At 45.4% G+C, this 16,377-nt stretch overlaps 1 long non-coding RNA gene across 1 annotated transcript; it reads left to right on the top strand.

Annotated features, from left to right (window-relative positions):
• The first annotated feature begins 13,479 nt into the window (after positions 1 to 13,479).
• LOC118561523 lies at positions 13,480 to 14,231 on the top strand. Its single transcript, XR_004930106.1, has 2 exons — positions 13,480 to 13,911; positions 14,111 to 14,231. It is a non-coding gene; the product is annotated as an uncharacterized LOC118561523 (long non-coding RNA).
• Positions 14,232 to 16,377: the final 2,146 nt, after the last annotated feature.

Here is a 16,377-nt window from a genome sequence, read left to right as displayed (position 1 = left end):
AAGAGAACAACAGTATGCGTGTTCTGAAAAACCTGTGTCCTCAGCTCTCATCCAGCAGCCCACTGATGTCACAGAAACAGCGTTACCTGCACGGACAGATGTAAGTTATTTGGCTCAAGCTGTCCAAGATAGCATAGCTTTGAACAGGCTTCCAGCGCCAGAACCGTCTGTATTTACTGGTGATCCTATTCAGTTTGTTGAATGGAAGGCTTCCTTCACGTCTCTCATTGATAAAAAGAACATTGCTTCAGCTGATAAATTGCATTATTTGAAAAAATATGTTGCAGGTCCAGCTAGAAAGACACTCGATGGCATATTTTACAGAAATGACGATGAGGCTTACAATGATGCATGGAACCGTCTCAATCGTAGGTATGGTCAGCCATTCGTTATACAAAAGGCGTTCAGGGAAAAACTAACAAACTGGCCAAAAATCCATCCAAAGGATGCTGAAGGACTCAGAGCATTTGCTGATTTCTTACACTCGTGTTTAGAAGCAATGCCTTATGTGAAAGGTCTTGATATTTTAAATGACTGTGAAGAAAACCAGAAACTTGCACAAAAGTTACCTGATTGGACAGCATCACAGTGGAATCGGAAGGTTACCCAAGTCATGAGAGATGATCAGGAATTTCCCACCTTCCAAGAGTTTGTCTTCTTTGTTGTAACAGAGGCAGAGATTGCGTGTAATCCCATCACCTCATTCCATGCTCTCCACTCAACAGAGACTAACTCTTCACGTCACCCGAAGGAAAAGAAATATAAATCCAGTGTTTATCATACACAAGCAGTTACAGAGACTGAAACACAAGGACAGTTAAAAACAAGCCTAAGGCCACCTTGTGTGTTTTGTCAGGACAGTAAGCATCAACTTCATCACTGTCCTGAGTTCAAAGAGAAAGCTCTTGAGGATCGACGGAAATATGTGAAAGAAAAGAAACTTTGCTATGGCTGCATGAGGTCAGGCCACAATGCAAAAGATTGTCGCAATAGACATTCATGTGAGAACTGTAAAAGTAGACATCCCACACTTCTTCATGACGACAATTACACCAAAGCTAAACCCACATCGATCCCAAATCAAGGCACCACAGAGGAAACACCATCCACATTGTCTCTCAGTGTGACAACTAAGGAGCCATCTACTAATACTTCGATGATCGTGCCTGTGTGGGTTTCTTCTATCACTAATCCAGGTATGGAAAGACTCGTCTATGCTCTGCTTGATAGTCAAAGTGACACGGTTTTTATTGATGAAGAAGTTAGCAACAGTTTGCAAGTCAAGACACATCCTGTAAGGTTGAAGCTAACAACAATGACAGGAAAGGACACATTGGTGCATAGTCAAAGAGTGTCAGATCTGAGAGTGAGGGGTTATAGCTCTGCCACCTACATTGATCTTCCCCCTGTTTACACCAAGGACTCCATACCAGTGAATCGAACGCATATTCCTACCTGTGACACAGCACGGTACTGGAATCATCTAATAAAAATAGCAGATGAAATCCCACCACAGCTGGAGTGTGAAGTCGGTCTGCTGATCGGCTACAACTGCTCGAGAGCACTGGCACCACGGCAGGTAATCCTGGGAGGAGACAATGAGCCATATGCTGTTCGTACAGATCTGGGGTGGAGTATTGTAGGCTGTTCATCACCTCATCACGACTCACCAAGCAGCACCAATATGTGTCACAGGGTTTCTGTCAGAGAGCTTCCTCCCATAACCCCAGCAGAGGCCCTCAGGGTCCTTGAATCTGACTTTAAGGACGCTAGTAAGGATGGAAAGACTGTTTCTCAAGATGACATCCACTTCCTGGATGTGTTAAAGGAAGGAATCAGGAGAAATATTCATGGACATTATGAGATGCCACTCCCCTTTAAGGAGAGACCCTATCTCCCTAACAATAAGCAACAAGCCATGGTACGGCTCAGTCACCTCAAAAGAAAGTTGGTGAAAGATGACAAGTACAGAGAACACTATGTGAAGTTTATGGATGACATTATCCAAAAGGGTGAAGCAGAGGAGGTTCACGATCAAGGGAAAGAAGGAGAAAGATGGTATATTCCCCACCACGGAGTGTACCACTCTAAAAAGCCTGAGAAACTCCGTGTAGTTTTTGATTGTTCTGCCAAGCACCAGGGAACAAGCCTAAATGACCACCTTCTGCCAGGCCCAGATCTGCTAAACAATTTGAATGGTGTGCTCCTCAGATTCAGACAGCACCATATTGCATTGATGTGTGACATAGAAAAGATGTTCCATCAGTTCCATGTTTATGAAGCTGACAGAGACTATCTACGCTTCTTGTGGTGGAGAGACGGCAACTTCAATGCAGAGCCACAGGAATTCAGAATGACAGTGCATCTCTTTGGTGCGGCGTCATCGCCAGGATGCTCTAACTACGGACTGAAACAGCTCGCTAAAGACAATGAAGCTGAATTCCCTCTTGGATCACAGTTCATTATGAAGGACTTTTATGTTGATGATGGTGTTACCAGTGTAGAAAATCTGAGTGATGCTATTCAACTTGCACAGGAAGCACAGAAGCTTTGTGCTACCGGTGGACTAAGACTGCACAAGTTTATGTCTAATAACAGAGCTGTACTAGAGAGTATACCTACATCTGAGCGTGCTGCTGAAGTGAAAGCTCTGGATCTGGTCTTTAAGGATGTGACTTTAGAGAGAGCCTTGGGGATCCACTGGCACATCGAATCGGACACCTTCAGATTTCGTTTCTGCCTAAAAGACCAGCCAGCAACACGACGTGGTATCCTGTCAACGGTTGCATCCATTTTTGACCCTCTGGGATTTGTTTCCCCTTTCCTGCTCACTGGAAAAAGGGTGCTTCAGGAAATATGTAGGCATGGCACAGGCTGGGACGATCCCCTCCCCTGCGAACTGCAACCAGTGTGGGAGCGCTGGAAGAAGGATCTTACAAATTTGGAGAAAATCACAGTACCTCGCTGCTATGTGCCTCCTGGTTTTGGCCGAGTTGTAGAAAAGGAGCTACATCATTTTTCTGATGCAAGCACATTTGGTTATGGACAGTGCTCATATCTGAGACAAGTGAACGAAGATGGAAATGTTCATTGTGCTCTGGTCATGGGGAAATCCCGAGTGGCTCCAATTAAGGTCACAACGATACCTCGACTAGAACTGGCAGCTGCTGTTGTATCGACCACAGCAAGCAACACTTTGAAGGAGGAGCTTGGTTTAACAGATGTTGTTGAATATTTTTGGACCGATTCGAAAGTGGTCCTGGGATATATTCACAACGAGGCACGTCGTTTTCATACCTTCGTCTCAAATCGGATTCAGAGAATACATCTCAGCTCCTCTCCTCAACAATGGAGATATGTCTCAACCAACGATAACCCTGCAGACATTGCATCCAGGGGATCGAGTGCAAGTGAGATTCTCACATCAAGCTGGTTTTCAGGACCTGAGTTCTTACAGAAAAGGGAGATACCTCCAGCTACAGATGTTTGCACAGAAATACAGATTGGAGATCCCGAAGTCAAGAGGATGCAAAGTCTAAAAACACAGACACAGGAACAGTTAAGTCTCTCAGACCGCTTGTCAAAGTTCTCTTCATGGTCGAAGGCAATCCAGGCTGTAGCTCGTCTCATTCGTCGTGTTAGGAAGGACAAGTCGACAGACCACAGCACTGTACAAGAACGAAAAGATGCACAATGCGTCATCATAAGAGACTTGCAGAGACAAATGTATCCTGAAGAGATAAAGTTGCTCAGTAAGGTAGCTCAACTTCCTTCTCAGAGTAAACTGTTTCAGATGGATGCCTTTCTCGATCAGGATGGACTTCTTAAGGTGGGAGGAAGACTGAAAAATGCATCACTCCCTACCTCACTGAAGCATCCAGTCATTATGCCGAAAAATCATCACATCACTAAGGCAATAATTGCTCATTGTCATGAGAAAGTGCAGCATCAGGGAAAAGGTTTAACTATTAATGAAATTAGATCAAATGGATTCTGGATTCCAGGAATCAACAGAGCCGTGGCAACGCATTTACATCAATGTGTTACATGTCGGAAACTCAGAAGGTTCACTGAGGAACAACGTATGGCGGATTTACCATCTGAGCGTGTGGATCCATCGCCACCTTTCACCTATTGTGGGATGGACTGTTTTGGTCCGTTTGACACCAAACAAGGACGCAAGGTACACAAGAGATACGGCTTGCTTTTCACCTGTCTTTGCTGTCGAGCTATCCACATTGAAATGTTGGACGACATGTCGACGGACGCTTTCATAAACGGACTCCGTTGTTTCATCGCCATAAGAGGAGCAGTACGCGACATAAAGTGCGACCAAGGAACGAACTTCGTTGGAGCAAGAAATGAACTGAATGAAGCTCTCAAGCAAGTGGATGTTAACCGCCTAACTACGTTTTTGGCTGAGAAACAATGTGACTTTAGTATGAACGCTCCTCATGCAAGCCATGCTGGAGGTGTATGGGAGAGACAGATCAGAACAGTTAGGAATATTCTTCGTTTCACTCTCTCATCTTCTTCAGGCAGGCTGGACGATGCCTCTTTACGGACATTCTTTTATGAGGCAGCAGCTATTGTAAACAGTCGTCCACTCACAGTTGACAGCTTAAATGATCCAGACAGTCCAGAGCCACTAACACCTAATCACCTGCTCACCATGAAACCCACTGCCGCCTTACCACCTCCTGGCAAATTTATCAGAGAGGATCTGTATGCTCGCAAGAGGTGGCGTCGTGTACAGTATTTGGCCGAGCAGTTCTGGGGTCGGTGGAGAAGAGAGTATGTCTACAATATTGCCACAAGACAACGCTGGCATAATCCATTGTGATGGAAAGGACGGAGGATTTGCCTCGCAACGTGTGGAAATTGTCTAAAGTTGTAGAGACAGTAACTGATAAAGATGGACTAGTGAGGAGAGTAAGGATTCGTGTTGGAGATCAGAAGATGGAAAAGGATGGACATCGTTCAGGCAAGCCATCCGTTGTTGAACGTCCAGTACAGAAGCTGGTCCTACTTCTAGAGAATGATTAATCTTTACCTTCATTCCTCAGCCTTGTTCTTAGCAGTATGAAGATGTTTAAGGGACATTTTTGACCCAAGTATTTAAGATTAAGGGTTACACGGTTCAGAAATCATTCATGTTTTACATCCCATAATTGATGAAAACCAGTAATGATTTGGTGGGAGTGTAGATTACCTTTAATGTAATCTAATTTGTTGTTCTTTTTCCTGTGTAATTTGTGTTGTAAAATAACGAGGCTAGATTAAGATTTCGTTATGGTTGAACGAAGCGTTTTATTTTGAAGGGCTTTCGTGAGATCTCAGGACTTCCGGGTTATCGGAGTACTTCCGGTTTTTCGGAGTTGTAGAGAAAGTTAAAAGGAAACGGTCTACATATTAAAGTATTAAACGTTTATTTAAAGATATTAGCTCCTGGCTAAAAGGGCACAAGGTTTGTATCTTAATTTGTATTATATTGTGTCCGGTTTTGAGTTATATGTTTGTTTTTAAATAAGTAAAGTATGTTTGCAGTATTAAGTGTTAGCATCGTGCTGATCTATTTCTAGCTAAGCTAACACGGTAATTTGTTTATAAGGTTTAAAAGACTGTTTATTGGAATGTAATTGTATTTTTATTTTCTAATTTCTTTTAGCTCTTACGGTGAGTTCATGTAATACCTACATTGACCGTTGGAATAAAGGGATATGAACCATCAGTAAAAGAGTCCGACCATCTATTAGCCGGGGACGCTACATTTGGGATTGAGTGTTTGTGTGTGATATATTAAAATCAAGTCATTTAGCAATATTATAAGAGCCAGGTTTTAAATCTTTTTGATAATTATCTATCCATCAATATGCATTTTTTTAATCAATATGCTTTTTTTTCTATATTGTCCAGCCCTAATATAAAATCTATAAATAAATAAATTCTATAAATGTTTTTCCTAAGTGAGTTTCCTCTGAGTGAGGACACGAAGAATTGAGAAGAGGGAAAGAAAACAATAGTAACAATTTATGAAAAAATAAACAGATATTTATTTTAGACAAATGTTTTAACTTTGGTACAGAATGAAGGTGTAACATATTCAACAAATTAACAGTTACTAACGTGGTTTAAAACAAAGAAATAACTTCTATTAACATATTTTACAAATAGACAACACCTACAAACATATAATTAAAAATAGTTGGAATGGAAATTAATTCACTGATTATTTTATGTATTTTTACAGGTGGTGAAAAAAATGAAATGAAGCAGCATGTGAACATGACTAGAACTGATCTACATTAGGTTAGATGTAGTCATGTTCACTTAAACATGCAGCCAGCTGGAGCCGCCGGATGGTCATCCTCTTCTGGGTCCACCTCCTCATCTAGCAGGTTACCTGCCTCTATACTAATATTGTGAAGGATGCAGCAGGCGGCGATTACTTTTGGGGCAAACGTCGGGCGGACCTCCAGCACCCTTAAGAAGATGGAACGCCACCGTGTCTTCAGACCACCAAAGGCACGCTCAATGATGTTAATCAGCCTTGGCGTGGTGTCTGTTGTAGCGTGCCTCCACCTGAACTGTACCAAATATAAAATTAACTTGTAATTTAGGTAATATGCTGATATGTCTTAATCTTCTATCCAATTAATATAATCTATGTATCAATTGTGTGTCATTGTTGGCTCTATTTAAGGACAAGAAGGTAAGAGATCTTACTGACAAGCTGTTTTCACTGCGGGCCAGCCAGTAGAGGGTTACCAGCACCTCTATCTCCTGTGGCCATCCATGGACCTTCTGATGGGCAGCAGCTGATGGAGGAGGACGACAGTGGCCCTGTTTAGCCTGAAGGCTGGTTTCAGGTCCCCTTCATTAAAAAATATTTGGAGGATTGGCACAGAAGTGTTTATCCTCACATATTTTGTTTCTTTTTCTTCCTGTAAATAAAAAATGCCAAATGTTACCATAATTGTTTTTTCAATTCTCACCTTTTCACACCATAAAACTATATGTGGTTTGTCAGGATTTGTTTAACGATGAACTCAGAACACACACACAGGATAAAAGTTTGAGAGGTTTATTGAAGAGTAGATGATAGATGAGAGGTGAAACCAGAGATGCTGAACTACAGAGGCTCAGGGATGCAGGTGAAGGCAGGAGCTGACAGCCTGGAGAGAGAGTTCAGCTAAGCTGGAAGGCTTGGCACTGAACCGAGTCTTCTCAGAGTGGCTAGTCAGGTTAGCAGAACTCTGGAGACACCAAGGCACAGAGCTGAGTTTCTCCAGGGCGGCTAGTCAGGTTAGCAGAACTCTGGAGACACCAGGGCACAGAGCAGAACCTCTCCAGGAACAAACAGTGAAGGAACAGTCTTTAGAGTGACTGGCAGGACTAACCTTTACAACAGGAGCAAAACAAAGCTTCCAAGGCAAAACGGGAACTGGCATGGAGAGGTGTAGTATGATGATGGACCAGCACTAAAGTGAGGCAGAGGGAGGTTTAAATAGAAAGACTAACAGGTGAAATGCATCTGACTGAATAATTACTAACAGGTGTGACTGACTGCAAGGAGAGTGGAGTGAAGGCTGAGTGGAAGGGAAGGAGGAAACTAAAATTTAACAAATTAAAACCCAAACAAGGTGGAAAAACTGAGAATAATAGTAAACCAAAGCCGAATCAAAACTAAACCATGACATGGTTAACATGCAGATTATTATAGTTCTCAAGAAAGAAAGGGTCAAATGTAACAAATGGCTTCCCTTCTCTGGTATTTCTACCATTTCACTGAAAGAATTTGTTACAAAGGCTCTAGTGTTTATTACTTTAGTTTGGGAAGGGGAGGTGCGCCACCCGGTGGCGAGTTCGAATAGTACATGCAGCAGCTGCAGAAGCACTGTAGCTCTGAGGGAGGAGACGTGCAGCTGCTGCTGACGGCTCCGGTTGGGGTCTATGTGCGTTCCTGACTGAATACAATTTGGTCCTTCGAGCCGGAGTGGGACACTTACCCCTGTTTCAGCATGCAGTTCAGCCGTGATGCAGCAGTTAGACCGAAGCGGCAAACCCACCCACCTTCATACTTAAAGGATTATGAAACCAGCGAGATGGGACACTGGTTTCAGCCTCTATTTGATTATCGAGGAGTACGAGCTGAGACGAGATGTGATGATAGCTTGTATTCGCCGCCAGAGGAGGGAGCTGCCAAGATGACACCCCTCACCCCCCCATCTATTAAAGCCGGATGGCCCAGTAGTCAGTGGGAAATTACGGTAGATGAGTGGGTTGGTTCCCCAGAACAGACGATTACCGAACCACAACGGCGGAAGAGCGTGGCAGAAGAGGACAGCAAAGATTATTCTGCACTATCATCGCATCACAGGCAGTTGACGCCGACCTTCTCACCATACCGCTCAGAGCTGGAGATGTTAAGGAGGCAGGGAGCCGAATATGAACGGTCTAAAGAAGCAGTACGTTCGGAGTTGGCCGAACTCAGAGAATTAAAGGAAGAAATGAGGAGGAGGCTGGGATATTCTTCACAGAGCACAGCTACGTTCCAGCAACAGTTCGAAATCCACCACCAATATATGCACCGCCACCCCCTTCGACATGGCGGGGAAATGGAGAGGAAGAGGAGGAGGAATGGCCTGATCCTCCCCCGTGGCCCGAGACAGAAGAGGAGGCTGAATGTTCTCCATCAGCACAGCCCGTCTCGATCATGCTGGAAAAGCTGATGAGTGATTTACAGCTCATAAAGGATCAGAGCACGGCAGCACAAGCCAGAAAGCCACGGTTCTGTAGACCCGCCACGCCACGAGAGAAGATGCCGACAGATCTTCGGGCATCGTCGAAGGCAAGAGGCTGGGATCGAACGAGTTTGCACCCCCCTTCAACGTTGCCAGTTCTCACGGAACAAACCTATCGAGGACCTAGACCGAGTATTCCCTACTTCGCTAGACGAGACCCCAGTGACTTTGCTCGGTTGAAGATAGCTCTGACTAATCTATTACCACCTGATGGAACAGAGCTGTTCAAGTATCAGATCCTGGTGGACCACCTCAAACTCGAGGAAGCCAAACTCATAGCAGATTCTTATCTGAACTCTGCCACCCCATACTCAGACACGATGGAGGCTCTAAGTGAAAAGTTTGGCCAGCCGCACCAGATGGCATTGAATAGGATTGCTGGGGTAATGGATGCGCCAGACGTCCGCCGAGGTGACTCAGCAGCATTTGAGAGGTTTGCCCTCGAAGTTCAGTCGCTGGTTGGGTTACTCAGAACCTTGGGACCAGAGGGTGACGCCGAGCTGAGATGTGGATCTCATGTGGCCCGCTTGCTGAGTAAATTACCTGCAGAGCGGCGTGCAGACTTCCGTCGAGCCATGTTCCACCATCCCAATGCAGTCTACACTTTAGTGGATTTTGCTGAATGGCTTCAGTATGAAACCTGGTGTCATAATTCAGACAATTATGATTCTGGAACAGGAAATAAAGACAAATTAGGAACTCAGAAGAAGAGAGTCACGACGGTGCTGCATGGAACCAAAGACGGTTCCATTCCCAGGACTTCGGGGAACAAAGGCATTAAATCAAACCGTTATTGCCCATACTGTGGAAGTACTCATCATTATCTCAGCCAATGTGCGGACATTCAGAAGTTGTCCAAGGACCAACTGTCATGATGTGAACACCAGAGATAAGAAGGAGACAACTAAAGAGGAGAGTTGCCTCATCAGTACCGCCACTGATATGCTGTACCTGGATCGACCACTAGAGGGCGGCAGAGTCTTATTGAAGGTGGTCCAAGTCACTTTGCATCATGGAAATCAGAGTCTCAAAACATATGCCATTCTCGATGATGGTTCTGAGCGCACCATGCTCCTGCCCCCTGCTGCTCACAAGCTTGGTCTACAGGGAACCCCAGAGACTCTGCATTTAAGAACCATAAGGCAGGATATTCAAATTTTGAAAGGCGCTTCAGTCTCTTTTCACATATCTCCTTCCTTCAGCAGTCGCAGCCGCTTCACGGTGAATGGAGCCTTCACCGCCGATCGTCTGGTCCTAGCAGAACAGTCCTACCTAATTGACAGACTCCAGAAGCAGTTCAGGTATTTGTCCGATCTGCCTCTACATGCTTTTAAGAATGCACAGCCTCTGATCCTCATTGGTACAGACAACCCTCACCTCATTACCCCCATTGAGCCAGTTAGGTTGGGTCCACCGGGTGCGCCAGCAGCAGTCAGAACCAGGCTCGGATGGGCTCTCCAAGGACCGATGAGATCAGAGGGCAGTGGTCTCCAACACGCCCAGTGTTTGTTTACATCTGCTTACCACGCTAATACGGACCTACTGAAGAATGTGGAGAAACTCTGGCAGACTGATGTTCTTCCCTACCAGAACGAAAAGACAGTGGCTCGTTCCAAGCTGGATCAAGAAGCTGTGGACCTGTTGGAGAAGAGAACGGAACGGGTGTGCGTGGATGGGATTCTTCGTTACGCTACACCACTGCTACGGAAGAAAAATATGCCTGTTCTTAAAGCCTCTCCCGAATCAGTGATGTTCAACTTGAGGAGCAATGAGAAAAGATTGAGTAAGAACCCAACGATGGCTAACACATATCAGGAGGAGATTCGGAAGCTGGTCCAGGCTGGTAGTGTGGCGAAGTTGGACCCCCAAGACACTACATCTGATGGGGAGTCGTGGCTCATTCCTCATCATATGGTGAGCCATAACCACAAGAACAGGCTGGTGTTCAATTGCTCTCACCAGTACCAAGGCCTCAACCTCAACGACTTCCTACTACCTGGACCTACCCTCAGTGCATCACTTCTGGGGGTGTTGATTCGGTTCCGGGAACATGCCGTCGCCATCAGCAGCGATATAAAAGGGATGTTCCACCAAGTTCGCCTCCTCCCAGAAGATAGACCCCTTTTGAGGTTCTTGTGGCGGGATCAGGCTAAAGACCGACCACCAGACATTTATGAATGGCAGGTGCTTCCCTTTGGCACCACCTGTAGCCCCTGTTGTGCGACATATGCCCTCCAGCGTCACGTCACTGACAACAGTCAGGAGGGAGAGGATGTGCGGTTTTCGGTGGAGCGGTGTTTCTACGTCGACAACTGGCTACAAAGCTTAGCATCTGTGGAGACAGCCAGAGCCTTGGTGGATAAGCTCCAGGCGTTGCTCCTCTCCGCAGGATTTGACCTTCGTCAATGGTCAAGTAACGCAACGGAGGTGATTAGTCACTTACCAAGTGAGGCCCGTTCCCCTGCGACAGAGCTCTGGCTGGCACAAGACAAGCACGATCCATCGGAAAGCACACTTGGACTTAGTTGGAACCCTCATAAAGACCTCATCGGTTACAAACACCGTCCCCTCAGTTATGGGACATTGACCATGAGGAACATCTACAAGGTTCTCGCCTCCCAGTACGATCCCCTGGGTTACATCTTGCCATACACGACCCGTGCCAAGGTGATGGTTCGTCAGCTGTGGGAGAAGCGGCGGGATTGGGATGACCCTCTGCTCCCTCTGGATGTCCAGCAGCTGTGGGCACAGTGGGAAAGTGAACTTCAACTACTTCCCCAAGTTACCTTACCCAGACATTACACACAGGCAGCTGATGATGCTTCAATCATCAACAGACAAGTACACATATTCTGTGATGCTTCGGAACAGGTTTATGGGTCGGTGGCGTACCTCAGGTCTGAGGATAGTCAGGGTCAAGTACACCTATCCTTTATCCTCGCTCGCTCACGGGTGGCACCCAGGCGACAATTGTCCATACCCCGGTTGGAGCTTTCTGCAGCCCTAACAGGAGCCCAACTAGCTAAGCTGTTGAATGCAGAGCTTACCCTGAAGATCGACACTACAACCTTGTGGACAGATTCCACCACAGTGTTAAGATGGATCCTTGCAGACTCCTGTCGCTATAAAGTATTTGTGGGCACCCGAGTGGCCGAAATTCAAGAGTTAACTGACTTGAAGTCCTGGCGTTATGTTGATTCAGCCAGAAATCCGGCTGACGACATCACTCGGGGTAAGACCCTAAAGGATCTGTCTGAGCCGAACCGGTGGAACCAAGGACCCCCCTTTCTACTCCAGACTTCAGATTGCTGGCCTACCGATCCAGCCACCCCACTGGAAGAGGAACACACAGAGCTGCGGAAATCAGTCTTTTGTGGTGTAACTTCAACGATTACCTCCTCGAACGCCGACCCTGAAACCTATAAGGACTGGCAGGAATTGCTTGAGTCCACGGCCCAGACTCTGCATACGGCGGATGGCAAAGATGGACACCTGAGTGCGGAGGACTATCGCAAAGCGGAGAGACACCTTGTCAAGAGGATACAACACGATAGCTTTCCCGAAGAGATCAGGCGTCTGAGTTCTGGCAAGCCGGTTGCTAACAACAGTAGGTTGCGTGCCTTAGCACCCCAGTTGGATGAAGACGGAGAAATCAGAGTAGGGGGTCGGCTGAGATACGCGAAGGACCTGGAGCTGGGAGCGGTGCATCCCATCGTTCTAGATCCGAACCACCCATTCACCAGACTGTTAATACAGGATTACGATCGACGTTTGTGTCATCCAGGCCCTGAGTGATTGTTTGCGGACATACGTCGGAACTTCTGGATACTGCGAGGAAGAGAAGCGGTTCGACGGTATCAGTCCCGATGCTCTGACTGCAGACGTTGGAAGGCCAATCCTACCGTTCCTCAGATGGCTGATTTGCCCGCTGCGCGTCTCCGCCTCTTCAAACCTGCTTTTTACTCCACAGGGACAGACTGTTTCGGACCATTTCAGGTCAGAATTGGGAGGCGCAACGAGAAACGATGGGGTATCATCTTTAAGTGTTTAACTACCAGGGCAGTCCATCTTGATATCCTCACCCACCTTGATGTTGACTCCTTCCTCATGGCCTTAAGAAGATTTATAGCCCGTCGGGGTACGCCCTCGGAAATCCTCTCAGATCGAGGAACTAACTTCTGTGGAGCGGAACGAGAGTTACTTCAAGCCATGGCAAAGATGTCTCCGGACCTACAGCAGGCCCTCGCCAAGCAAAAGATTGCTTTCAAGTTTAATCCCCCTGGCGCCCCTCATTTCGGCGGAGTGTGGGAAAGAGAAATACGCTCGGTGAAAACGGCTCTGTATGCCACCGTCGGGGCTCAACCGTTGCCCGAGGAGGTGCTGAGGACAGTTCTTGTGGAGGTGGAGGGAATTCTGAACTCAAAGCCATTAGGTTACGTTTCCTCCAGCATCGCTGATCCAGACCCAGTGACACCAAACCACTTGTTGATGGGGCGGCCAGATGGGTCGCTGCCTCAGGTTGTGTACCCTGCAACTGAACTTCCCAGCAGACGCCGCTGGCGGCACTCCCAGGCGTTGGCCGATCAGTTCTGGTCCAGATTCGTCAGGGAATACCTTCCCAATTTACATGTCAGACAGAAGTGGCAGACCACCCAACCTGACCTGAGAGAAAATGCTGTGGTCATGCTCATGGATCCTCAACTTCCCAGAGCCCTTTGGCCAGTTGGACGAGTGACTAAAGTTCACCCCAGCGCTGACGGCCACATCAGGTCAGCAGATGTTCGAGTTAAAGATCGAGTTTATACTCGACCGGTAGCGAGGATGATTGTTCTTCCGGCAACACCCGAAGAGGCCGGCGGCCATGATTCATCATCAAAGACTTAGTTCATCGCCTTTGTTTGAAACAAATGTACTTCATACATTTGGGGGCGGCTGTTACAAAGGCTCTAGTGTTTATTACTTTAGTTTGGGAAGGGGAGGTGCGCCACCCGGTGGCGAGTTCGAATAGTACATGCAGCAGCTGCAGAAGCACTGTAGCTCTGAGGGAGGAGACGTGCAGCTGCTGCTGACGGCTCCGGTTGGGGTCTATGTGCGTTCCTGACTGAATGTAAGTGCTTGTTGTTGAATGTATTAAGGCAGTTTACTTTGTAGTTCGGTCTGTATTACATGCTGATGTTGTAGTGTACGAGTTGCCGGTTTATTGCAACTTTTAATTACTCCATGTGAGTAAGCCTGCTAGCTCTCGGTTGTAGCATTTGTTCAATGTATGAGGTGACTTAATGTGGGCTTATTTCTGTTATGTTTAGACCACACACACATACCCAATCGTACCAATACCCTACCTACCTCTCCATCTCCAAGCCTACCTCATACTGCATGTTTGTATTGCTGCTGAACTGCAATTAAAGAGAGACTCAAACCAGAAAACCCCCTCCTCAGTTTGTCCTGATCGACACACAGTGGCGAGTGTAAATTCTTCACCAGCCTCAAGTTTAAAACGTGGAACCTCCACTACAGAATTAACTGAACTAACCGTAATCACGGTAAAGGTGGGCAGACAGAAATAACTTTTCCTTAATGAACAACGCTGTGAAGGTTGGTAGGTGCAACAAAGTAGCTTAACTCTACTCCCTTTACTGTTACTAATATATACAAATTATGTTTTCATTTTAATTATTTACAGATAAATAGTCACAATTTCAACGTGATCACATGTTTAATACCATCCTCAATGTTGTTTTTTTTAAAGATAAAAGTAGGAAATAGGTTGTCAATCTTAAAAAACCTACCAGTTGGCACAGACGCTCAACGTCGGACTTTTACGCACTAACTCTGTAAACAGGCCACATAGGGAAGCTTAAAAGTATAATGTTCTCGCCTCAAACGATTTGAAAACGTACTTTTGAACAACAGCAGCAGAAAAGGGAGTGTTTAACTTACCACTGTGAGCTCTGCGCTGTCTGGAATGAAGCTGCAGCCGAGGTGCATTCAGAGACGGTCAGTCTGAAGAGCGCGTGCGCGGCTCCTATCTTCGCACTCTGTGCTCCATTAACCAGCCTTGGAAACCGTGACGTCAGACCACTGTTGTGAATTCGTATTCTCAAAGAAAAAATCCGTATTCTCAAGCAGCTGCTGCGGTTTGTGTTCATAAAGAGTAAAGCACAAATTTAAACTTGAAATTTGTATTTATTAGTTATTGAAGTTGTAACTATTTAACCTGTATGTTATATCTTTTGAATACAATTTAAATTATTATGATTTTACGAATGTTTGTTATGCACAACTTCTGACTAATATGGACACAACTATCCTTTTATGTACAAGTTTATTAAGAAAGCTCTCTTACCCCATACAAACGATCCAAGATCATGCTAAATCGTCAACAATCAAATCCAGCTAACTGAGTTAGCGACGTACGAAGAACGGACCCCAGGTCCCTCTGCTGAGAGTCAGAATCGCTCAGACTTTCCTCTTCCTGCCAACCTGACCCTTTTGCCACTATCACACATTTAATAATAAAACATTTAAACCCTATGCTGTCGACTTGAACGTCTTTTATACGTCCTCATTGCCTCTAAATTAGGGTGACCAGACGTCCCCGTTTTCCGGGGACTGTCCCCGTTTTGGACCACCTGTCCCCGGCTAAAGCTGTCCCCGGAAATGTCCCCGATTTTACCGAGGGGGAAAATGTGTTGCGGTAGCTGGTTGCGCTGCTGATAATATAAAGACGAGGAACAGAGTGCACCACTAGATGGCGGTAATGATCCTTTTGGGTGTCAGATACCATTAAAACACGAAGAGGAGGAAGAAGAGCGCACCACTTTTAAAACAGAAGAAGAAGAAGTGAAAAGTCGTCAACTGGTGGCAACTGATTGGGAGCTGCTGTGTTATGGTAAGTGTGTTAATCGATTCATTTTATTTGGATCAAGCTGATCCTGTGAGAAATGTTTTTTTTTTTTCAGGTAAAAAAATAATCAATAAAAAGTAAGACAAGACCACGAGTTGCTGCTCACATGAGTAAAAGACACTCAGATAAAATGTAACAGAATGATTGAAAACTCTTTGTAAGGCGCTAATCTGGTTCGCTGGTTCTCCAGGGATCAACAAGGGTTCGTCTAAAGAGGTTTTAGAACTGATTGGTGACCTTTACTTTATATTTCAGATAGTTAGTTAATAGTAGAGTTATTACAAGTTGTTTTGCTGATTTATGGTTGTGATTTATGAGCATAGACTTCCAGGCTTAGGTTTAGCTTTTCTACTGCTCAGTTTGGATTTATGAAAGTTCCTCATGAAAAAATAGGAGTCAGTAACAGGAAAACTGAATGAGAAAATATTTACATGATCTGAGAACGATGGAGGAAGAGATAACTGCCTGTTTAAGGTTCATTTATTATGTTGTTTTTGCTTGTATCTCCTAGTATTGTGGTAATTAGCATTTTTTGTATTTAATCAGAGGAAATAATAATAATAATAATAGGACATTTTCATGTTGTACAATCTAATGTTTTTGGAAGTGATTTTAAATATATAATGTCTCTGTTTTAGAATAATGTAAGATTGATACAAGAGGAGA

The sequence above is a fragment of the Fundulus heteroclitus genome, unplaced genomic scaffold (genome assembly GCF_011125445.2).
Source record: "Fundulus heteroclitus isolate FHET01 unplaced genomic scaffold, MU-UCD_Fhet_4.1 scaffold_65, whole genome shotgun sequence".
NCBI classification, from domain to species: Eukaryota; Metazoa; Chordata; class Actinopteri; order Cyprinodontiformes; family Fundulidae; genus Fundulus; species Fundulus heteroclitus.
The sequence above is the reverse complement of the archived record's forward strand: the minus strand, read 5'-3'. Positions and strand labels throughout refer to the sequence as shown.